This window comes from Bombina bombina, chromosome 5 (genome assembly GCF_027579735.1).
Source record: "Bombina bombina isolate aBomBom1 chromosome 5, aBomBom1.pri, whole genome shotgun sequence".
NCBI lineage: Eukaryota > Metazoa > Chordata > Amphibia > Anura > Bombinatoridae > Bombina > Bombina bombina.
Window position 1 is genome coordinate 929,545,801 of NC_069503.1, and position 26,179 is coordinate 929,571,979.

A 26,179-nucleotide genomic window follows, 5' to 3' on the forward strand; every position below is an offset into this window, starting at 1 on the left:
AAAAAGGAGAAAAAAGGAAGAAAGCCATCAGTGGCACGAGTACTCTCGTGAAGCTAGAGTGGTGCATAACGCCCCATAAAAAATGCAATCATGTCCTCTCATCAAATTTGTTTTCCATAAGACTCCCACTCGGTATTAGGATGGTATTCACTATGGTCATAATTAACCCAAGTATGCTTGCCATCCCGTATGGGTATTCAGCCCTCTCGGCATCAGAGTTCCTAATTCGTGTATCCAGCGAGTCTCTTTCTTCAGAAGTAATTTAGCTCTATTACCTCTTCTCTTTAGGTTTGGCACATGGTCAATCAACCAAAATCTCAAATCAGTCACATCATCAGTTTTCTCGAGGAAATGTCGAGCCACCGGTTGGTCGGCCTTACCATTCTTTAGGGCTGCTCTAATGCTCGACCGGTGGTTTGCCATCCTTGTCCTGGCATCGTCTGTGGTCTTGCTAATGTAGAACATACCACGTGGGCAGTTCAAGAGGTATATAACATAGGTAGTGGTACAGGTTAGAAAATGGTTAATCATATATTTCTTCTTCTTTTCTGAATGCTGAAAGGAGTTACCCGCATGCATACTGTTGCACGTAACACAACCAAGACATTTGAAGCACCCATTCTTTTTCTTCAGCCATGTCCGTTTATCAGTTAGAGGCGAGATATCCGTCTTCATGAGGGAATCCCTAAGACTTCTTCCTCTGCGATATTTCAGACGTGGTGCTTCCCATCTTGTGAATGGTAAAGTGGCATCTTTTTCAATCAGCTTCCATTCCTCTTTGACGGCCCTGGAGATCCGATATTGGTCAGGGGAATAAGTCGTCACAAAGATGAGTTGTTTTTTGCTTACACCCTCAGTTTTATTCTTCCCTGTCTCCTGGACCACCTGATCACACATTTTCAGCAATTCGTTCTTCTTATATCCTCTTTGGACAAATCTGTCTATCATCTCAGTCAGTTGTTCATGACAACGTGCCAGATCGGTGTTATTACGTATCACCCTTTGAAATTGGGCCTTAGGTATGTTCTTGATCAGAGATGGCTGATGGCAACTTTTTGCATGTAGGATCATGTTCCTATCTGTGTATTTCCGGAACAACGTAGTGCCAATACCGCCTGAAGATTTGAATACTCTGACATCTAGGTAATCCACAGTGGCATTACTGGCCACAAATTGAAACTTGATGGTACTGTCCAGGCTGTTAAGGGTATGAACCCATTCCTCGAGAGACTGTTCGTTGCCCTGCCAAACCAAAAACAGATCGTCGATATATCGACAATAACATTTTATAGATGTGTTATCAAACACTCTCATCTGGGTTGTCTCGTATTCCGCCATGTATAGATTAGCCAGCGATGGGGCCACATTCGACCCCATCGTTGTACCTGCAATTTGAAGAAAAAATGTATCATCCAAAAGAAAATAGTTCCGTTCCAAGCATATAGAAAGCAGCTCTATTAAGACATGCTCAGGAGAACCAATATAAGATGTGAGTCTTAAAGCATTAGCTACTGCTGCAATTCCCGCTGCGTGTGGAATTACAGTATAAAGACTAGAGACGTCCATGGTGACCAAGAGATCTGACTCAGGGATACCCTTCAAGCTTGTGATCTTCTGTATAAATGATGTTGAGTCCTGTATGTATGCTCTCCTTCTTTTCATTGATGGTTGAAGGAAATGATCAACAAATATGGCCAACGGTTGGAGAAGGGATCCAAGGGCCGAAACAATCGGCCAACCTGGAGGTTGCTTTAGGTCCTTATGTATTTTTGGCAATGTATACATAATCGGAATAATAGGAAAATCCTTCTGTAGGAACTTGACTTCTTGTTCAGTAAGGAGTCCCTCTTGTCTCCATCTGCAAATCATCACATCAATTTCTCTTTTAAGTGCCATTGTAGGGTCAGTCTCCAACTTCTGGTATGTTCCTTCATCCATCAATTGGCGATTGATCTCTTGTTTATAATTCAATAAATCCATCACCACGACCGCCCCGCCTTTGTCGGCCGGACGTATCACTATTGTAGTATCTTCTTTCAGAGATTTAAGCGCACTTCTTTCCTCTTTGGAGAGATTATCATGTGGTCTCCAAATCTTCTGTTTATCTTGTGATAAATTTGTCAGGTATTTAGTGTATGTCATGATGGAGGAGTTATGGGAGCTTGGGTCAAAGCTGCTAGCAGTTCTAAAATCATGCTCAGTGTCACCAGTATGACCAAAAAATTCTTTAAGTCGTAACAGCCTGCCAAAGCGTTGTATATCGATATAAGTATCAAAGGTGTTCGTCCTGGTGGTGGGCACAAAGGATAACCCTTTGTTGAGTAGTGATTGTTCAGCTGTAGACAACCTTCTAGAACTAATGTTGATAACATTATTTTCTATTTTCTCCGGTTCAGATGGCGGCGGGGCATGCCCCCCCCTTCTCGTGTGCAGCCGGGTCCTCTTCCTAAAAAATGGTTCCCAGAAGTGGAATATGGTGCCAAAGGTGGTCGTGATGAGACACTCTCGGTTGAATGCTTCCATTGCTGTTGATTACTCGAACCCCTAGATCTAGTCGTGATTCCAGAAAAAGTGGGGACCTCAGTATTCATGGTACTTTCAGGGTCTGTGCTTTCACCAGAACTTGTATCAACCGTGTTGATTGATCTTTTAGTATGTCTCCTTTGTCTTCTTGGTCTTAATAGTTTCCTCTCTTCTGGTGCTCACATCCACCGATAGACACTCTTGTGGGTGTAGTCTAATCCCACCGTCTGTAGTTTACGGTTTTTGAAGGCGATCAGCTCTTGCTTGTATAAATTAACTTGTTTCGCTAGTTTGTCTAGCCAATCACATGTATTATCACTCTTTAGTTTATCCAGTTGTTCAGTTTCAAAGGACCGTATTTCAATTCTCCCTTCTTGTAATAGCCTGCCTGCTTCACGAATCACTAGCAGCATCAGGTCAAACGAACATTTATTCAAGATTTTACACCAGTTAATGCAAAATTCAGCGCTGGATCTTCCAATTGTTGGAACATTTCTAATACGAAAGCCTCTGGGTAACATTCTCTTTCTATGGTATTCAGAAAAATATGTGCCATGGAGGTTGAGATCAATTTCCCTCTGCTTAAGTTTCGCCCATGTGTTTTATAGGGATTGATAGGATTCTTCAATCTGTTGTTCCTCCACAGATCCAAACCTAATGAGGTCTGCGTCTTGATCCGTAAACATAAGAATGTCTTCGTATTTATCATCTTGTGTGCCACAGGCACCCGTCGTGCCAACAGGAGGGGCATTCTCCTCAGGAAGAAAAAACTTGTCACTGGTCTCCATATTGAAAAGCTGCAATCACAGGAGCGTCACAATAAGCAATAGAGGGAAGTTTTGTATAGGCTGAGTCAGCTCCTATGTGGGTGCACTATACCAAAAGTAAAATCCAAGAAAGTTCATAGGTACATGCACTCTCACCAACTGTTCAACTGCCAGGGTGCTCTCAAGGAATCCATAGAAATATGCAAAAGAGAAATAAAGCACTCTCTGGACTTCAGACTTCAAAGGTTTAATAAATATATGTGACGTTTCAGGGCACACACGTCCTTTCCTCTGACAAGTGAAAACTATAACCAAACAGACTTATAAAGGCATACAAAACCCTCCCCAATTGAACCTCCAATCACTGGAGAACGTGTGCAAAATCTAGGTCAAAACCAATACGTGTAAATGTATCTTCAAAATATTCTTATGTGTGTATTCTTAGAAAGAGTGATAATAAACTGTTTGTTAAACAGCAAAATCCTAAGTGAAATATCAATGTGTAAATTTAAAATTAAAACACTTAAAAATTGCCCCAATGATAACATATAATGCTAACTTGCAAACTGCATGACACCCCCATCAGGAGAAATGGACAATCCTGAGGAGAATGCCCTCCTGTTGGCACGACGGGTGCCTGTGGCACACAAGATGATAAATATGAAAACATTCTTATGTTTACGGATCAAGACGCAGACCTCATTAGGTTTGGATCTGTGGAGGAACAACAGATTGAAGAATCCTATCAATCCCTATATAACACATGGGCGAAACTTAAGCAGAGGGAAATTGATCTCAAGCTCCATGGCACATATTTATCTGAATACCATAGAAAGAGAATGTTACCCAGAGGCTTTCGTATTAGAAATGTTCCAACAATTGGAAGATCCAGCGCTGAATTTTGCATTAACTGGTGTAAAATCTTGAATAAATGTTCGTTTGACCTGATGCTGCTAGTGATTCGTGAAGCAAGAAGTGAGAATTGAAATACGGTCCTTTGAAACTGAACAACTGGATAAACTAAAGAGTGATAATACATGTGATTGGCTAGACAAACTAGCGAAACAAGTTAAGTTATACAAGCAAGAGCTGATCGCCTTCAAAAACCGTAAACTACAGACAGTGGGATTAGACTACACCCACAAGAGTGTCTATCGGTGGATGTTAGCACCAGAAGAGAGGAAACTATTAAGACTAAGAAGACAAAGGAGACATACTAAAAAATCAATCAACACGGTTGATACAAATTCTGGTGAAATCACAGACCCTGAAAGTACCATGAATACTGAGGTCCCCACTTTTTCTGGAATCACGACTAGATCTAGGGGTTCGAGTAATCAACAGCAATGGGAGCATTCAACCGAGAGTGTCTCATCACGACCACCTTTGGCACCATATTCCACTTCTGGGAAACGTTTTTTAGGAAGAGGACCCGGCCGCACACGAGAAGGGGGGGGCATGCCCCGCCGCCATCTGAACCGGAGAAAATAGAAAATAATGTTATCAACATTAGTTCTAGAAGGTTGTCTACAACTGAACAATCACTACTCAACAAAGGGTTATCCTTTGTGCCCACCACCAGGACGAACACCTTTGATACTTATATCGATATACAACGCTTTGGCAGGCTGTTACGACTTAAAGAATTTTTTGGTCATACTGGTGACACTGAACATGATTTTAGAACTGCTAGCAGCTTTGACCCAAGCTCCCATAACTCCTCCATCATGACATACACTAAATACCTGACAAATTTATCACAAGATAAACAGAAGATTTGGAGACCACATGATAATCTCTCCAAAGAGGAAATAAGTGCACTTAAATCTCTGAAAGAAGATACTACAATAGTGATACGTCCAGCCGACAAAGGCGGGGCGGTCGTGGTGATGGATTTATTGAATTATAAACAAGAGATCAATCGCCAATTGATGGATGAAGGAACATACCAGAAGTTGGAGACTGACCCTACAATGGCACTTAAAAGAGAAATTGATGTGATGATTTGCAGATGGAGACAAGAGGGACTCCTTACTGAACATGAAGTCAAGTTCCTACAGAAGGATTTTCCTATTATTCCGATTATGTATACATTGCCAAAAATACATAAGGACCTAAAGCAACCTCCAGGTTGGCCGATTGTTTTTGGCCCGTGGATCCCTTCTCCAACCGTTGGCCATATTTGTTGATCATTTCCTTCAACCATCAGTGAAAAGAAGGAGATCATACATACAGGACTCAACATCATTTATACAGAAGATCACAAGCTTGAAGGGTATCACTGAGTCAGATCTCTTGGTCACCATGGACGTCTCTAGTCTTTATACTGTAATTCCACACAGCGGGAATTGCAGCAGTAGCTAATGCTTTAAGACTCACACCTTATATTGGTCCTCCTGAGCATGTCTTAATAGAGCTGCTTTCTATATGCTTGGAACGGAACTATTTTCTTTTTGATGATACATTTTTTCTTCAAATTGCAGGTACAGCGATGGGGTCGAATGTGGCCCCATTGCTGGCTAATCTATACATGGCGGAATACGAGACAACCCAGATGAGAGTGTTTGATAACACATCTATAAAATTTTATTGTCGATATATCGACGATCTGTTTTTGGTTTGGCAGGGCAACGAACAGTCTCTCGAGGAATGGGTTCATACCCTTAACAGCCTGGACAGTACCATCAGGTTTCAATTTGTGGCCAGTAATGCCACTGTGGATTACCTAGATGTCAGAGTATTCAAATCTTCAGGCGGTATTGGCACTACGTTGTTCCGGAAAGACACAGATAGGAACACGATCCTACATGCAAAAAGTTGCCATCAGCCATCTCTAATCGAGAACATACCTAAGGCCCAATTTCAAAGGGTGATACGTAATAACACCGATCCGGCACGTTGTCATGAACAACTGACTGAGATGATAGACAGATTTGTCCAAAGAGGATATAAGAAGAACGAATTGCTGAAAATGTGTGATCAGCTGGTCCAGAAGACAGGGAAGAATAAAACTGAGGGTGTAAGCAAAAAACAACTCACCTTTGTGACGACTTATTCCCCTGACCAATATCGGATCTCCAGGGCCGTCAAAGAGGAATGGAAGCTGATTGAAAAAGATGCCACTTTACCATTCACAAGATGGGAAGCACCACGTCTGACATATCGCAGAGGAAGAAGTCTTAGGGATTCCCTCATGAAGACGGATATCTCGCCTCTAACTGATAAACAGACATCGCTGAAGAAAAAGAATGGGTGCTTCAAATGTCTTGGTTGTGTTACGTGCAACAGTATGCACGTGGGTAATTCCTTTCAGCATCCAGAAAAGAAGAAGAAATATATGATTAACCATTTTCTAACCTGTACCACTACCTATGTTATATACCTCTTGAACTGCCTACGTGGTATGTTCTACATTGGCAAGACCACAGACGATGCCAGGACGAGGATGGCGAACCACCAGTCGAGCATTAGAGCAGCCCTAAAGAATGGTAAGGCCAACCAACCGGTGGCTCGACATTTCCTCGAGAAAAAACATACTGTGACTGATTTGAGATTTCGGTTGATTGACCATGTGCCAAACCTAAAGAGAGGAGGTAATAGAGCTAAATTACTTCTGAAGAAAGAGACTCGCTGGATACACGAATTAGGAACTCTGATGCCGAGAGGGCTGAATACCTATACGGAATGGCAAGCATACTTGGGTTAATTATGACCATAGTGAATACCATCCTAATACCGAGTGGGAGTCCTATGGAAAACAAATTTGATGAGAGGACATGATTGCATTTTTTATGGGGCGTTATGCACCACTCTAGCCTCACGAGAGTACTCGTGCCACTGATGGCTTTCTTCCTTTTTTCTCCTTTTTTCCTTTTCTTCTTTTTTCACTTTTCTCTTTTCTTCTCCTTGGTTCTTTTTCTTTTCCTTTGTTCCCTTTTGTTTTTTCCTCCTTTTTTCTTTTTTTTCCCTGTTCGTCCTCCCCCCTTCCCCCCCCCCCTTTTTTCCCCTATTTTTCCCTTCTCCCCTCTTTCCCTCCCCCCCTTTCCCTCTTTCCCCTCCCCCCCCCCTTTTTCCCTTTGTCCTTTGGATCTGGTCTTCTTAGATTTGGATATTACTATGAAGGCTCTATTTATAATTTAAGAGCCGGTAATTTAGGAGTTCTGCATGGAGTCATAAATGCTTTTAAATATTTTTAGTTACACAATCACTTTTAGGTACACACTAGTGCACTATCATATAATTTTTATTACATGCCCGTTTTCAAATTCTGCGGACACCCTTATGAGGAGCTGTGGATCCAATACATATAAATTTTTGTATTTTATTTTTTATATTTTTTAGTTTTATAGTGGCTGGTTGGGTCAATTACCAGAGACTGGCCTGTCTTCATTTTTCTTTTTTTCTCTTAGTGTAGATAGGGTTGGATAGATGGAATATTTGAACAATTTGTTTTTTTTCCCTTTTTGCTTGTAATGCCATAGGGTATACAAAATTTGTTTTTTTAGGGGATTTGTGTCCTGTCTTTAACAATTTTTGATTGACGTTACATGATATCTGAGTTGCTGGCTTTTCATTTTAGTTACCTGATTGTTTATTTATTTATTTTTTAGCGTATGATTAGTATCATTTTCTAAGATACATAGGCCTAGATTTAGAGTTTGGCTGTAGCCGTCAAAACCAGCGTTAGAGGCTCCTAACGCTGGTTTTTACCGCCCGCTGTTAGCTGGTATTTGCAGTCAGTCAGGAAAGGGTCTAACGCTCACTTTGCAGCCGTGACTTTTCCATACCGCAGATCCCCCTACTCCATTTGCATATCCTATCTTTTCAATGGGATCTTTCTAACGCTGGTATTTAGAGTCTTGGCAGAAGTGAGCGTTAGAAATCTAACGACAATACTCCAGCCGCAGAAAAAAGTCAGTAGTTAAGAGCTTTCTGGGCTAACGCCGGTTTATAAAGCTCTTAACTACTGTGCTCTAAAGTACACTAACACCCATAAACTACCTATGTACCCCTAAACCGAGGCCCCCCCACATCGCCGCCACTCGATTAAATATTTTTAACCCCTAATCTGCCGACCGCACACCGCCGCCAGCTACGTTATACTTATGTACCCCTAATCTGCTGCCCCTAATACTGCCGACACCTACATAATATTTATTAACCCCTAATCTGCCGCCCCCAACGTCGCCGCCACCTACCTACAATTATTAACCCCTAATCTGCCGACCGCACACCGCCGCCACCTACGTTATCCCTATGTATCCCTAATCTGCTGCCCCTAATACCGCCGACCCCTATATTATATTTATTAACCCCTAATCTGCCGCCCCCGCTATCGCTGACCCCTGCATATTATTATTAACCCCTAATCTGCCTCTCCGTACACCACCGCAAACTACGTTATCCCTATGTACCCCTAATCTGCTGCCCCTAACACCGCTGACCCCTATATTATATTTATTAACCCCTAATCTGCCGCCCCCAACGTCGCCTCCACCTACCTACAATAATTAACCCCTAATCTGCCGACCGGATCTCACCGCTACTTTAATAAATGTATTAACCCCTAAAGCTAAGTCTAACCCTAACACTAACACCCCCCTAAGTTAAATATAATTTAAATCTAACGAAATAAATTAACTATTATTAAATAAATTATTCCTATTTAAAGCTAAATACTTACCTGTAAAATAAACCCTAATATAGCTACAATATAAATTATAATTATATTGTAGCTATTTTAGGATTAATATTTATTTTACAGGCAACTTTGTAATTATTTTAAACAGGTACAATAGCTATTAAATAGTTAATAACTATTTAATAGTTACCTAGTTAAAATAATTACAAAATTACCTGTAAAATAAATCCTAACCTAACTTACAATTGAACCTAACACTACACTATCAATAAATTAATTAAATAAAATACCTACAATTATCTACAATTAAACCTAACACTACACTATCAATAAATTAATTAAATACAATACCTACAAATAAATACAATGAAATAAACTAACTAAAGTACAAAAAATAAAAAAGAACTAAGTTACAAAAAATAATAAAATATTTACAAACATTAGAAAAATATTACAACAATTTTAAACTAATTACACCTACTCTAAGCCCCCTAATAAAATAACAAAGCCCCCCAAAATAAAAAAATGCCCTACCCTATTCTAAAATTAAAATAGAAAAGCTCTTTTACCTTACCAGCCCTGAAAAGTCCCAAAAGAATTCAGCTCTTTTGCCTGTAAAAAAAAACATACAATACCCCCCCCAACATTACAACCCACCACCCACATACCCCTAATCTAACCCAAACTCCCCTTAAAGGGGAGTTTGTAGGTAGGTGGAGGTGACGTTGGGGGCGGCAGATTAGTGGTTAATAAATATAATATAGGGGTCGGCGGTGTTAGGTGCAGCAGATTAGGGGTACATAGGGATAATGTAGGTTGCGGCGGTGTACGGAGAGGAAGATTAGGGGTTAATAATAATATGCAGGGGTCAGCGATAGCGGGGGCGGCAGATTAGGGGTTAATAAGTGTAAGGTTAGGGGTGTTTAGACTCGGGGTACATGTTAGGGTGTTAGGTGCAGACTTAGGAAGTGTTTCCCCATAGGAAACAATGGGGCTGCGTTAGGAGCTGAACGCTGCTTTTTTGCAGGTGTTAGGTTTTTTTTCAGCTCAAACTGTCCCATTGTTTTCTATGGGGGAATCGTGCACGAGCACGTTTTTGAAGCTGGCCGCGTCCGTAAGCACCTCTGGTATCGAGAGTTGAAGTGGCGATAAATATGCTCTACGCTCCCTTTTTTGGAGCCTAACGCAGCCCCTCTGTGAACTCTAAATACCAGCGGTATTTAAAAGGTGCGGGAGAAAAAAAGCACGTGTAGCTAACGCACCGCTTTGGCCGCAGAACTCTAAATCTAGCCGATAGTGCGGTGGATGAGGTTTGATGGCTTTATCACATTACGTTTAAAACATTAAATGCCGTTTTATTATTTTTTTATATGTCATTTTTTTTTATATGTCATTTGGTAAATGCCATTGTTAAATATCTCTTTACTCCTTACCTACGAGAGAGTAGTTGTGCGCTGAGGGTGTGTGCATACACTATGCTGTAAACCAATGAGGAGGTAGTAGGTGTGATGAGAGCAGGATGTGATGTCACTAGTATGTGGGCGGGGCTTAGGTCCGGTGTCTGTGTCGCAGTTAGTTTAGTACAATCAACCTGTCTGGATGTGTATTGCTATGCTCTGTAATAAAATAGAGTTGTACCATCATTGCTGTGTCCTGCATATGTCCTGCATCTCATGACATGGTGTCAGAAGTTCTGGACTGCGCTTCTGTTCCTGATCGATTGCAATGTCAAAGTTTACCCCACCTGAGCCTTTTGACTTTTCTCAGCCTGCAGCTTGGCCCACATGGCGTCAGCGGTTTCAGCGCTTCAGGATTGCATCCAAACTGAACAAGGAGAGTGGTGAAGTACAAGTTAATTCTCTTTTATACTCTATGGGGAAAGATGTAGAGCCAGTGTTCAATGCTTTTACTTTCCAAGAAGGGGAAGAAGTTAACTTTGATATAGTTATGGATAAACTCAGTGCCCACTTTGTGCCCAAAAGAAATGATTCATGAGAGAGCTTGTTTTCACAAACGTAATCAGCGTGTGGGAGAATCTGTGGAGTAATTTGTGCGCAGCCTGTATGAATTAGCTGAATTCTGTGAGTTTGGTGTTGCTAAAGAAGAGCAAATCAGAGAGAGAATAGTTATTGGAATTGCAGATGCTGAAGTCTCCCTGAAGCTGCAGTTAGAGCCTGATTTAACGTTAGACAGGGCTATTAGGATGGCCCGCCAGAGTGAACTGGTGAAAAAGCAAAGTGCTGATCTGAGGTCTGAGAGTATTGTGGATGAAGTGCAACAGTCTAGGAAAATTACTAGTGAAAGGCACAGTGTGAGCGGTAGATCTAAAGTACTGGAAAGGCCTAGAAGTGGATGGGCGCAACATGGCCGATGCACACGGTGCTACCGGGCTCATGATCAGAGTGCTATATGCCTGGCCAGAGATAAAAGATGCAGAAAATGTAACAGAATAGGCCATTTTGAAGTGGTTTGTAAAACTGAATACATTAAGGAGATGCAGGTGGACAGTGACCAGGAGGGTCAGGAAGTGTCTTTTGTGGGGTCTGTTGTGGAACGGACAAGCTCAGAGGAAGATTGGAAAGTTACTTTTACTGTAATGGGAGCCAAAGTTGATTTTAAGATTGACACAGGAGCAGATATCACTGTAATGTCTTTTGCTGAATTTATGAAACTGCCTCGACAGCCCCAGCTGGCGAAGGTTACTACAAATGTCCATAGTCCTGGTGGCCGCATTGATTGTGTGGGGAAATTTCTTGCCAGCTGTGAGTACAAACAAAGGAAGTTCACCATGTGGGTGCATGTGATCCGAGGTCAGTGTGTTAACAGTTTATTGAGCAGAAAAGCAGCCTGTGACTTGGGCCTCGTGGCCAGAGTGAATGAGATCTCTGAAGATATGTTTGGCGAGTTGGGCCTACTGAACTGCAAACCTGTCCGTATAGCACTTAAAAGTGACGCAGTCCCATACAGTATTTCTACTCCTCGTAGAATTCCGTTCCCGCTCATGCCTCAAGTGGAGAAAGAGCTCATGCGCATGAAGTCTATGGGGGTAATTGAAGAGGTTGTTGAAGCAACTGATTGGTGTGCCCCCATTGTTCCAGTTGCAAAGAAAAACGGAAAGGTGCGCATCTGCGTGGACCTGAAAAGGTTGAATGAGGCAGTGAAGAGGGAGAGATTTGTGCTGCCGACATTGGAAGATATAGCCCCGAAGTTGGCTGGGGCGAAGTTCTTTTCCACATTAGACGCTTCTAGCGGCTTTTGGCAGATCCCCCTGGATCCAAAGTGCCGCAAACTGACTACCTTTATCACACCGGTAGGTCGGTTCTGCTTCTGCAGACTCCCCTTTGGGATATCCTCCGCTCCTGAAATCTTTCAAAGGGAAATGAGTTCTCTCCTGAGTGGCCACGTGGGCACAGCGGTCGTCATGGACGGCATTCTAGTGTATGGGTCTACAGTGGAGGAGCATGATCAGCGTTTGAGTTGTGTGCTGCAGGCTATCAAAGAGTCTGGGCTGAAGCTGAATAAAGAAAAATGTCATTTTAGGAAAACTGAATTATGCTACTTTGGGCATATCATCAACGGGGATGGCATCAAGCCGGACCCCGAGAAAATTCGGGCTATTGAACAGATGAAAAGCCCTTCTGATGTACATGAGCTGAGACAGATATTGGGCCTTGTAAATTACGTGGGCAAGTTTCTTCCATATTTATCTACAGTTTTACACCCTATCACAGAGTTGCTTAAGAAAGATGTTGCCTGGGTCTGGGGACCCTCACAAGAAAAAGCGTTCCTGCATGCCAAGTCCCTGCTGGGGTCTGCCCCAGTGCTGGGGTTCTACGACCCTTCAAAAAAGACTGTGGTTAGTGCTGATGCAAGCAGTTATGGGTTGGGGGCTGCACTCCTGCAGCTGAATGACAACAAACTATAGCCTACTGTTCCCGCACACTGACGGCTGCGGAGTCAAAATACGCTCAAATTGAGAAAGAGTGCCTGGCTGCAGTTTGGGCCTGTGAGCGCTTTCAGCGTTATCTAGTGGGTTTGGAGAAATTTAGTCTGGAAACTGACCACAAACCTCTAGTCCCTCTAATCAATTCTTTTTTTTTTAAATATATTTTTATTGAGGAGAATAGATAACATAACATACAAGATACATTTCAGACAATATAAAAGTAATGATCCAATATAATTTACAGTCGTCAATGATAACTCGCTATGACATTGCCTTTAGCTTTTTCTTTCCCTTCTTTTCTCCTCATTTTAATTTTTAATAAACATAATGAGACAAAACAAAACAGTGCAAAAATTAGTCACCTCTTCGTCTTCAGCTCTTTATTGCAAGGTCTGAGTGTAATGTACGTGGTGTGGATGAGAGAAGGAAAAAAAAAAAAAAAAAAAAAAAAGGGTCTCCACCGCCCCCCGCCCCCTCACTGGTATAAGAATCCCCACTCCCCTCTCAGTGAAGCAGTCAGCATATACTCAGTTTGAGCAAATGGCTTCAGAATCTGCTTTTGCTGATCAATATTCAACGTGCTAATGTATTCCCGCCATTTATTCAGAAAATGTTTGAGTCGTCTGTTCGTGTCTAATTTGGTGTCTAGCTGTTCTACCATTAGCTGATGGTGTATACATCGTTTGAACACTATAAATGATGGAGCCTCTGTCAGGGTCCATACTTTCAGAATGACTTTCCTAGCCACCAGAATTATTGTAGTGAGTAGCGGCCTCAGCCTGGGCCTTAATTCTTCCCAGTCGAGAAAGCAAATTTGTTTGATTCCAATATCAGTTCTGACTGCTAGGGTGTTGTTTATCCAGAAGACCACCCTGCCCCAGAACTGTCTCACTCGGGGGCAATTAAAAAAATAGTGAAGGAAGTCGAGGTCTCCCAATCTGCATTTGCTGCATTCATTTGCTATGTCAGTGTGCCACTTGGTCAGTCTGCGAGGCGTCAGATAGTCTCTATGCAACATTCTGACCTGGGATTCTCTAAACGTCATAGACAGTGTCGCCCTTCGTACTGTTTCTAAGCTGCCCTGAATCATGGTTGTTAAATCTTCTACATCTACATCCTTACTCCATATGTTTACTAGGGTCTCTAAATTTTTAGTTTCGGTCTTCCCAATTAATGATTTGTATATACCTGAGATTGTAAATCTGCCTAACCGAAAGGAGACCACGGAGGGGTTGAGAGCATGGGATTCCCAAAAGTGAGGGTCCATGGATATTAGTTGATTGACATAGTGCCTCATCTGTAAATAGGCATAGAAATGAGTTTTGGGTATTTGAAATTGGTTCTGTAGGTCGGTAAATGATTTAATGCTCTTTGTATTCAGATCCAAGGAGTCTCCTACTGAGCGCAGGCCCATCGCCTCCCATAACGCAAAGGGAGAGGTGTCTATCCCCGGGGGGAAGTCCGCGTTCCGCCTCAGCGGGATCATTCTGGATGACATATAGGTCCGGTCCATATGGCGCAGCATTAGCTGCCAAGCCTTTAGCGTGTCTCTATACAGAAAGTTGCCTTTTATTTCCAGTGGAATCTTGCTGAGTTGAGCATGTGTTAGGTAGGTTAGACTGTGGTCACCTGTGGCAGACTCCTCTAGTGCAGTGTCATAAAAATGACAAGTGTTCAGTTGCCAATCTAACACTAGGCGGTCCGAGGCCGCCCAATTATATAGTCTAAGGTTGGGTAGTCCCAGTCCTCCCTGAGACGGGGATGCGTATAATTTTGCGATGGCTATTCTTGGTTTACCCCCTTTCCAAAGAAAACTCGTGACGGCTTTAGTATATATAGCCAGGTCCTGCTTTGTTAATAGGAAGGGTAACATCAGGATGGGGTATAAGATTCGTGGTAGAATCACCATCTTGATCAGGCCCACTCGTCCCGATAGGGAAACAGGTAGCCGTTTCCATCCTTCTAGCGTTTGTTGGATGTCCTTACAAACCCGGGAGAAGTTACTATGATATAAGGTATCAATGTCTGTCGATAAATGTATCCCCAGATAGGTCATATTGGGGGTGGCATCTTTAAATGGGTAGGCAGTAGTCTGCACAGGGTGCTTTCGTAGCCATAAAATCTCTGACTTGCCTTCATTTATTCGGTACCCCGAAAAAGATCCAAAGGCGTCTATTGTTGCTAAAATTTTCGGAATATGTTTTGCCGGGTGCTCTACAAACAGAAGCATATCATCCGCATAGATAGCTGAATGCAGGTTTGCTTCGCCTATGGCGATGCCAGGAAATACAGTTCGCAATTTGATAGCCAGAGGCTCCAAAGCCAGATTGAAGAGGAGGGGAGAGAGGGGACATCCCTGACGAGTACCTCTCTGTAAAACAATGCGAGGAGAGAATAGCCCATTTGCCATGACATGAATCCAGGGTGTCTCATAGACATTGCAGATAAATCTTAAAAAGGAGCCTGAGAAGCCAAAGCGCCGTAATGAGTCGAACAGGTGGCTCCAAACCACTCTGTCAAAGGCCTTCTCTGCGTCAAGTGACAGCAGGAAGGCCTCTGATTCATCCTGTATTCTCTCCGTTATCGACCCACCCTTGAAATGTGCAATCGCATGTAAAACACGCCTGACATTGGTTACCGAGGATCTATTGCACATGAACCCAGTCTGATCGGGGTGTATGATCTCTGTAAGAATAAATTTTAGCCGGTCCGTCAAGATTTTCATCAGAATCTTGTAGTCGGAGTCGAGCAGGGAAATGGGGCGATAAGATTCAGGTAGTTCCAGGTTTTTCCCAGGTTTCGGTATCAGGGATACATGCGCCATGGTGAATAATTTTGAGGGGGGAGTCAACTCTTTGTAGTATGAGTTATACAGTTTAGTCAGAATAGGGGTGACTTGAGTTTTCAGCGTCTTATAAAATTCTATGGGCAGCCCGTCTGGGCCTGCCGCTTTACCATTAGATAAAGAGGAGATTGTTTTCAGTATCTCCTCAGGAGAGATGGCTGCATTTAAAGCCTCTAAGTGTTCCTGACTAATCTGCGGTAAGTTTAGGCCCTCCCAGAAGGAAGAGATAAACTCCTCGGAAGGAACCCTCTGAGAAGAATATACATCGGTGAAGTATTTAGCCAGGACATCCACGATTGCTTGAGGAGACTTATGAATTTTATTGCCGTATTTAAGAGCTGCAATAGGCTTGCGCGTTTCCCGTTGAGATGTCAGGGAGGCCAGTAGTTTGCCCGATCTGTCACCTCCTCGGTAATACTTGGCGTTAGTTTTGAGAAGCTGTGTCACTGCTTGATGGTGCAAAAATGCATCCAATTCTCCTTTACAAGTAAGATATTTGTCTTTTGTTGAGGGATTAGGATCCCTGCAATAGGTCTGGTAGGACCCCGTCAAGTTCTCTTGTAAGCTTTGTAGCTTAGCCTGAAGTTTCCTACGTAATGTGGCAACATAGGAAATGATGTTTCCCGTTAACACCGCTTTGGCTGTATTCCAAAACAATTCGGGTGTATCCAAATGGTTCTGATTATCCGTATAGTAATCGTTCCATGCATGGACCAAATATTTGATGAAGGCATCTGAGGTGCAGAGATAACTCGGAAATCTAAGCGTGTTCTTGTTCGTGATAGTAGGGCCCACAGAGAATTCCAATTCGACTGGGGCGTGATCTGAGATCACCACGCTATGTATTTTGGTTCTAGTGACCTTCGGAATTATGTTGGGGGAGATCATAAAGAGGTCAATGCGAGAAAGTGTTGGGGTCGCTCTGGATATGCAAGTAAAATCCTTGCTTTCCGAGTTTCTCAACCTCCAAATGTCTACCAGTTGTAAGGAGTCAGTGAGTCTGGAAAACACTTTCTTTTCAAAGGTTCCCTTGCCGTTAGGCCTCTTCCCTGCCCTAGGGCGATCCGGGTCTTGCATTCTGTCGCATAAAGGGTTTGGGGCCAGATTGAAGTCCCCCCCTAATACCACATCCATGCCTACATATGGGGTCAAGTCCTGGACAAGTTTGGTCCAAAATGCGGCTGACTTGCAATTTGGTGCATAGATATTGCAAAGTACCAATATTCTTTGGTGAATTTTCACCTGCACTATCAAGTATCGCCCCTCCGGGTCCTTGTGGGTAGTCAGTATCTCAGTCTGGCTTCTTTTTCCCAGTAAGATTGCTACGCCTCTGCTAGCTCTAGTGTGTGATACATATTCCACCGAGCCCACCCAATCTCTTTTCAATCTCTCGTGTTCCTCCTCGGAGAGGTGGGTCTCCTGTAGGAACACAATATCCGTTCCTAAGCGTCTCAAATGTGTCAGGATCATGCTCCTTTTAGTGGGGGAGTTAATCCCCCCCACGTTCCAGGACATAAGTCTTACCGTCATTTAGTGATCAGGGAGTGGCCCTAGGTCTCCGACTTCCTCCATATCCTGATCTGAGAGATAGAGGGCGGGGAGAAGGGGGAAAAAAAAAAAAAAAAAAAAAAAAAAATTTTCCATCTCTTCCACAAGCACAAAAAAGTACTCTACATCAACCAATCTAGTCACACACAGCCCAGCTTCAGGAGCTAGTAGAGTATAACACTCTCTAGAATGGGGATTTTGTATCACATCTCTACTGTCATGTGCATTTAAACTAATGTATTCCGGACACGCCACATCCGGCTGATGATTCAGTGTACCATTCCTTGAGGTATAATGGACTAACATGTCTATTTGAAAACTGGGCAATGAGTTCCAGACAATTCTATAGGTATAAGTGGGTATGTAACAGTTGAATAAATATGATTGGTATAAAGTTGGATTCTGTTGTTCCCTTGGTTGTAACAGTAGGGAAAAAATACTCTTAAGCTGAATATAATGCAACCCTAGGTTAAACAACTGGGAGTCAGTCCCTTCAAAGTGTAGAGCAAACAATTCAATCTCACAGAGGCTAATAGTTGAATGAGTGACCATATCACCAGTGACCAACATAACATAAAATAAAAACATAACATGATAAACAATCTTAGCTGCATAATTAAACATATTGGTGCAATACATAGACATGGTTAGTTTGGCTCAAAGTTAACCCTTTTCAGGGCCCTTGCAGTATTTGTGTTCCAAACTCCCTCCCCTGCCCTTAGCATTTCACTACATCGTATACCAGAAATCTGAAGCCTCATACTTGAGTACATTATAGTATACAGCTCTTTGGAGTGGGGGTTTCTTTTTCTACCTATATTATCATAAATATTTAAGCTGTTAGGTTCCAGGTACGCTACATTTGGGCATTGAGCTATAGTGCCACCCCTTAAAGTGTCCTTAATTAGTTTAGCTGTGATATAAAAAGTAGGTGATGGGTTGCAGCCAGCTCTACAGGCGTAGAAAGGTAAGTAGCAGCCATATGGGTGTGGTTGACGCAGGAGCTGTTCCTGCTGTTCTATTGATAAACAAAGAAAAAGTAAACTCTGGGGTACCCCATAAGGAGGTTTTGAGCTCGGGGTCGGAATTCTAATTTTGTTAGGGAGCCTGTCCAAGAATCTTTCTTTTGAAGAACACTTAAAGGGAGGGGTCATTATTCTGAGTGCAACCAGCACTATACACAGAAGAATAGCAAAATAATCAAACTTATCTGTAAAAGTATACATAACAATATAACATTTAGAACCAGTGATCAGATTTAGGGCTAACCCCCCTTAGGGTGTAAGCTGTGATATTACTCTAGGTATTCACTCTTGATTTTCATCCCGGATCTGAGCGGGGTGATCTAGGTGAGTTTGCTCCCTCTCCCTCCCTGTTGACTCTTAGGTACTCTGTGGCTTCTCTCGGGGAATCAAAGAACTTGGGGCCAGAGGAGGTCAATAGCTTTAGTCTAGCTGGATACAAGAGGTACACCTTCCTACCTTTCCTGTTTAGCTCTGAACAGATTGGGGAGAATTCCTTGCGTTTCCTCATAAGCTCAGAGGAATAATCCTGAAAAATCAGGAGTCTAGTGCCTTCAAACAAAACTGGGGAGGTCTTTCTGTATGCACGCAGTAACTCTATTTTAAGCTGAAAGTGTAACAGTTTAACCATAACCTGCCTAGGTTGTGTGTTTCCCCTCTCTTGTTGCCTTTCTGGGCCCACCCTGTGCGCCCGTTCCACACTACCCTTAAATATTGCTGGGGTCAGTTTGAGAAGCCTAGGCAGAGTGTCTTCCACAAAGCATATGAGGTCTTTAGGCTTGACGTTTTCAGGTATACCTACAATGCGCAGATTATTGCGGCGTGACCTATTCTCTAGATCCTCCAACCTCTGGTGTAAATTTATGTTTTGTTTCAACAAGGCGTCTAGCTGGGTGTCATGAGTTACTGAAGTGTCCTCTAGCCCTGACACTCTATCCTCCATTTCTGTGAATCTAACTGAGAACTGCTTCATTTCCCCTGTCAGATGGTCCAGCCCTTTTTGCAAACTCTCTATTTTTGGAAGGAAGATGGAGGAGAGCTGCTGAACCACCACATGCGTGTCTATAGAACTTGTGTTGGGCTCCAGCACACTAGAAGGTGCTTCCTGTAGGTGGTCAGCAGCTCCCCTGCCCTTGCCCACATTTTTGTTTTTGCCCGACATTCTGCCACTAGACAGAAACCTATCCATGTACTGGTACAAAACAACTCACTTTGTATTAGTAGCAGACAATTAGGGCAATGTGCAAGAGAAAGACAATAAACACAAAGAAATAAAAAGGAAAGTAACTGGACAAAGCGCAGAAATACAATTCACTGTTCACAAATTTCACAATTATTTGGTTTAGTTCTCCACCCTTTTGGGAGCTCTTGTACAAAGTCCCAATCCTAACTGTTTCTCTGTGCCAAATCCTGGGCAGTTGAGGGCATCAGGGTAAAACGTTAGTGTGACTTGGGCCTGATGTATGGCCTTATCCCCAAGAAGCAACTAGACTATCAAAGTCACTCTCAGGCCGGAGCCAGTGTACTGTTCCTGTGCCCCTTCACGCACCCAGTGTCCAGTATTCCCCTTAAAGCACAAATTGGCTGAGGTTCCTCGCTGTGCTGTATTATCACTGAGAGAAAGCTATGATTCCCTGGCCCAGTGTCAGACAAATAAAAAGTTTTATAACTGCGTGTGAGGGGCTCATGTGTGGGAGCGTGAGTGTTACGTTACCCTGCCTTCTCAGTTTGATGTCAGGAAGAAATCCTCTTGTGTGGGAACTTGTTAGAGAAGCATTCGGTTGTAATCCTTCAGAGACTCCCTATGCGCATCAGGTAATCCGCAGCTTGTGGGGAGGGAGAGCACTCTGCTGGCTGATGCCCGTCCGTTAAGATGGCGACCGGGCTTTTCGCGCCACTAATTTGCGCTTGGTGTGGTCGTTAGAGATGACTCCATTCGTCTCTCCCGGTCCCCCAGACTTGCCACTCTCCTCGAGGCTTCTCCGGTAAGTGTAGTCGGAGGCCGCAGGTTGTTCCGTTTAGTGCAGGCAGTTAAAGGGGCAATCCCATCGGTACCAATGGCCAGTGATTACCGGACAGACAAGCCTTAGTCGTGTTATTCTGATTTCGCCCCACGTATTGGGGATCCGATCCTCAGTGTCCTAGTCGCCTCCAGGGGTCAGTTCGGTTGTCTCCGCTGTTTTCCAAGATACCGCAAAGATATTTACAGATGCACTTCACTGTGCTGTCGCGCTTGCGGTGGGGGCAGATGTGATTTACCCGCATCAAAAACGCCAGGCACCAGATGTACCAAGGCTAGTATGCATTTGGGCTTGTAAAGGAGCAGCAATGTCACTTATTTAGTTATATTTTTAATGGCAATGCCACTTTTAAAAGAACTCCAGCTCCGGAGCTCTTTCTCTAGGCTGCTCACTCTTCAGCCCGCCCACCGGAAGTCCCTCTAATCAATTCTTATGACATTGACAAAACACCCTTGAGATGCCAGAGACTTTTAATGAGACTGCTCAGGTTCAATGTTCAGGCAGTGCATGTGCCGGGGAAACAGCTGGTTGTGGCAGATACACTATCTAGGCACCCGCTGGCTGCTGCTGAAGAATCCTCCACAGAATCGGATGTGAAAGTGTATGTTGATTCAGTTCTGGCCTCTTAGTCCATTTCTTCAAGGAAACTGGAAGAGATAAAGAAGGAGACATATTTGGACACAGATCTGCAAGAAGTTATAAGGTACATAAGAGAAGGCTGGCCCGAGAGCCGGGCAGCCTGGATGTCTTTAAGTGCTTACCAGCCAGAGAGGTCGCAGCTCACGGAGCTGGAGGGGTTGGTGCTGTTCCAAGACCGCATTGTAATTCCTGTCAGCATGAGGAAAGAGATATTAAACACGATTCATGATGGCCACTTAGGCATTACAAAGTGCAGAGAGAGAGCAGCTACAGCTGTGTGGTGGCCTGGGATCAGCTCCGACATTGCAAATCACGTGTCTAAATGTGCCTTTTGCCGGGAACGCCGGCCTACTCAGAGAAGGGAGCCCTTGATGTCTACTCCGCTGCCTGCGGGGCCGTGGCAGAAAATAGCTGCTGATTTGTGTGAACTGCACGGGAAAAAGTTTCTTGTTGTGGTCGACTACTATTCCAGGTATTTGGAAATTGCACCCCTGAATGATATCACAAGTCAGGCCGTTATCATTCGCCTGAAGAGCTTGTTCGCCCGCTGGGGCATTCCAATGGAGCTGGTGAGTGATAATGGTATGCAGTTCGCTTCTACAGAGTTCAGTGCTTTCAGCAGGGAATATGATTTTGTACATTCCACGTCAAGTCCACATTATCCGCAGGCCAACGGAATGGCTGAAAGGGCAGTTCAAACAACAAAATTCATTCTAAAGCAATCTGAGCCGTACCTAGCCCTCTTGTCATACAGGGCGACGCCCATTAAAGCCACCGGGTTTAGCCCGGCACAGCTGATGCTAGGACGCCAGATTCGCACCACTTTACCCTCAGTGGGTGTCTTCAAGCCGCCTGGCCCTGTTCCTCGGGACGAAGTCCTTAGGAGGGATGAAGAGGCCAAAAAGGGTTATCGTTTCTTCTACGACAGGAGACATTCTGTCAGGCCTTTACAGGAACTGAAAGCGGGCCAAAGTGTCAGAATTAAACTGGATGATGAGAAGAAATGGAAGACGCCTGCTACGGTAGTGGGCCGCTCTCCAGAACCAAGGTCTTACACAGTCCTTACAGAGGGAGGGACGGTTACACGCCGTAACCGAAGACATCTTCAGTCTGTACCTGAGAGTCTGGAACCGGATACCTCAGTACCACCGCCGGTGGGATCCCCTGTTCTAAGAGAGGTGCCTTCCCCTCAGCAAGATCACAGCGGGGATATATCTTTGCCTCCAGCAGACTCTTGTTCACCATCTTCTGTATCAGAGGACAGTTCATGCAAAGTTACATCAAGCGGAAGAGTGGTGAAACTTCCGGCCCGATACAGGGACTGACTTTAGCTAGAACAGTGACCGGAAGTATGGGCAAAATAATCCCATGGTCACTGTGGACTAGGGTAGTCTACCCCGATGTCCAAGTCAGGATGTAATTTATTTGTTCATGTTTTCTAATCTATCTGTTTTTATAATATTCAAAAACAAAAATGTTGTTGTATACCCTGTTGGTGTACCTTGTTATTTATTATATGCAAATGTATGCTTTGCCTTTGAAAAAGGGGAAGATGTGATGAGAGCAGGATGTGATGACACTAGTATGTGGGCGGGGCTTCGGTCCGGTGTCTGTGTCGCAGTTAGTTTAGTACAATCAGCCTGTCTGGATGTGTATTGCTATGCTCTGTAATAAAATAGAGTTGTACCATCATTGCTGTGTCCTGCATATGTCCTGCATCTCATGACAGTAGGTATGTTCGGAGGGGGCGTTTAGGTGCTCCAATAAGAAAGTAGATGCCCTTTGATTACTATCCAATACGCTCACAAACGATGACGTTTTGTTTTGTTTCCCCTGTCTCCTTGACTACGGGTAGGATTATCCAATGGATGGCCTTAGGAGGTGGGTAAGAGCGATATGAGCGATATAAGCATTTATTGAGATACAGTTTAGTATACGTGCCAATATCTAGACATAAGATTTGGTGTTTGGATATGTGAACAATGTGTTTAGCGATTGGCTGTATGTTGTGTGGTTTATGTGATTCAGTGACTCGATCCTCTCTCTTTGATTATTAAACGTGTATAGGGGAGTTACCCTTTGTGACGTTTTGGTTGTTTTGGTGTGGGATTGTCCATTTCTCCTGATGGGGGTGTCATGCAGTTTGCAAGTTAGCATTATATGTTATCATTGGGGCAATTTTTAAGTGTTTTAATTTTAAATTTACACATTGATATTTCACTTAGGATTTTGCTGTTTAACAAACAGTTTATTATCACTCTTTCTAAGAATACACACATAAGAATATTTTGAAGATACATTTACACGTATTGGTTTTGACCTAGATTTTGCACACGTTCTCCAGTGATTGGAGGTTCAATTGGGGAGGGTTTTGTATGCCTTTATAAGTCTGTTTGGTTATAGTTTTCACTTGTCAGAGGAAGGTACGTGTGTGTCCCGAAACGTCACATATATTTATTAAACCTTTGAAGTCTGAAGTCCAGAGAGTGCTTTATTTCTCTTTTGCATATTTCTATACATATATATATATATATATATATATATATATATATACTGTATATACTCATGCTGAATATTATTAGCACACTATATTTAAATGGCTGCTAAAAATTAAACATTAACATTGGAACATGTTGTAGCAAAATAATTATTATTTACTTTCAGCCATATTAATGACATCATATACTAAACATTTCAGTGTGATTAGACACTCTTGTTTGAACTTTTATTAGTGAAATGATTGAATTTAGTTATTAGGGTTTCTTAACCAGAAACTATTATTTGTGCATTATGAAATAGATATAGCAGCTAAGATGAAATTTCAGCGTTGGAATTTATCTGTAGATAAATGCAGTCAGCCCCACCCCTTATTTTTACTTATCTACAAAGATTTTCCAATTTTAACATTTATTCTGAAAGTGCTTGAGTTTGATGCATTTTACACAGTGGTTGCTTAGATCCTACAAAAGCCTATAAAGTATTATTTTATACTTAGATATAGAGATGCAAAATGTCAAATATTTCATTTTCGTCCATGTTAATGACAAAATTTGCAAATTATGTTCAGTGTGATCACTGGTTAGACACTTTTGTTTAACTTTTGATTTGGTTGCAAAAGCGAAGCTTCTACTGAAATGATTTAATGTATTTATTTATTTGGGGTTTTTGACTGGAGAACATTGTTTGTACATTATCAAGTTAATATGGCTGCTGAAATGAATATTTCAGCTCTGGAATTGATGTTGCTAAATACAGTGATTTTTTCCCCCTTTATCTTTACAGAGATTTTCCAATGTAACATCTTTTAGATCCTAACACATCCTATACAAATAGTATCTAGGTACCATGGGTTGTAAATATTTTTTTGGCAACTTTAAAGAGGTGAACACATGAGTACTGGTATGACTGCAAATTTGAGTATTATTTGTCATGCCTTATAATATATAAATATTTCTGTTAGTGATATTTTAAACTAGTGAGTGTAATTACATACAGGAGAGTAGCAACAGGCGTCACAACTGAGATTTGGCCAGGTCTTCTGCTGCAGTTTACATGTAACAAGAAATAAATTAAGAATGAATAAGGTGTGATATATAGATAGATAAATGTGTCTCCTATTTCCTGCGCTGTGCGTGGCATAAGAGTGTTCATGTTTGGCCTGAACTAAAGGTGGAATCCCTTGTCTCACCACAAACAAGAAGTTATACCTCATGCACACCATTTATATTAATCTTATATGATTCATGTTAACCCAAACTGGCAGTTGATTGGTTGCAAAATAAAGAGATGTTACATATAATGTATATTAGGCTGGGGGAAAGGGTTTATACCAATATAATTGTGTAAATAGCCAAAAATGCAATTTGTAAGAAAATGTTAAACTGAAAGTAACCAAATATAATTATATATAAAGTATATATGATAGACTCATCCTATTCCTTATGTAATTGTGGCTATACAATATAATATTGGCATATTAATCTATATATATTAACATAAGAATTTAAACGTATTGGTCCCTAGCTGCAATGATATCGCTTAGATTAGACGCATGTTGTTTATGTTTAGTAGTCATAATGTACTAATCATGCGGTTGCTGCTAGTTTATTTTTATGTAAGTTCGATGCTTCATTTAACAGAAGTGCTGGGTATGATTCATATTTAATAGAGTCTTTATGTCCTTGTTTCACTCTGAATATAACGAGAAGGGGTCAGAGAGTTTGTTAAGGAAAATGGTCAGTGAAGGGGAAATAAAAATGCATCATATTCCTTACAGGCTGGAAACCTTCTAGTAGAAAAGCAATGCATACAATAAAATGCCAGAGAGAAAATAGCAGATAGTTACTGCGTCTGGATGTCATTTAGATCAGTGGACTGATAACTGATGAATTTCAGTTGTTTAGAAAAACATTTTTTGGGCTCTTTAAACATTAGGCTGATACAAAATCTAGATAGTTTCTATGCTGGCACAAAAGAAAGATGTTTAGTGGTTTGGTTTAACTGCATTATACAAATATATGCATAAACTTTAGTTCCATTAGTACCACTTAAAGGGATATGAAACCCAACATTTTTATCTCATGGTTTAGCGAGAACATACAGTTTTAAACAATTTTCCAATTTACTTATGTTATCAAATTTGCTTCATTCTCTTGGTATCCTTTGTTAAAAAGATGCTAGGTAAGGTGAGGAGGAAGCATGCGTTTGTAGCACTAAATGGCAGGCAGGGGTTGGTCATTAGATGGATAGAAGCTAATTGGAAACTTTTAAAGAAGTGTATGTTCTGTCTGAATCATAAAAGAAAATGTTTGGGCTTCAGACCCCTTTAAGGGAAACCAATTTTGGAGTACAATGTCACTTTAAATTAAAATTCTGATGATCATTTCTAATTTGACAAAAGTATAATTTGAGCAATATTTTGACTTTTTTACTAATCAAAGAAACTATTGTTTCCGATTAATAAGCATGGTTTCATGGATTATTGATTGATACCATGAGGCCTATTTATCAATTGTCAACTGAAATTACGCTGGAATTCCGCATCGTAATTGTCGAGAGATTGATCCGCCGTAGTTATCTAAGCGTGAAGATCGACAACTGTTGAAATTTGTGATGTAACAGACAATCCCATGATCTCAATCTGACGCAGATCGATGTGAGTTGAAAACCTGTGGAATTCGAGCGGAATCGTGTTCATTCACCCTCCTATTTGACGCTATTGGAAGCT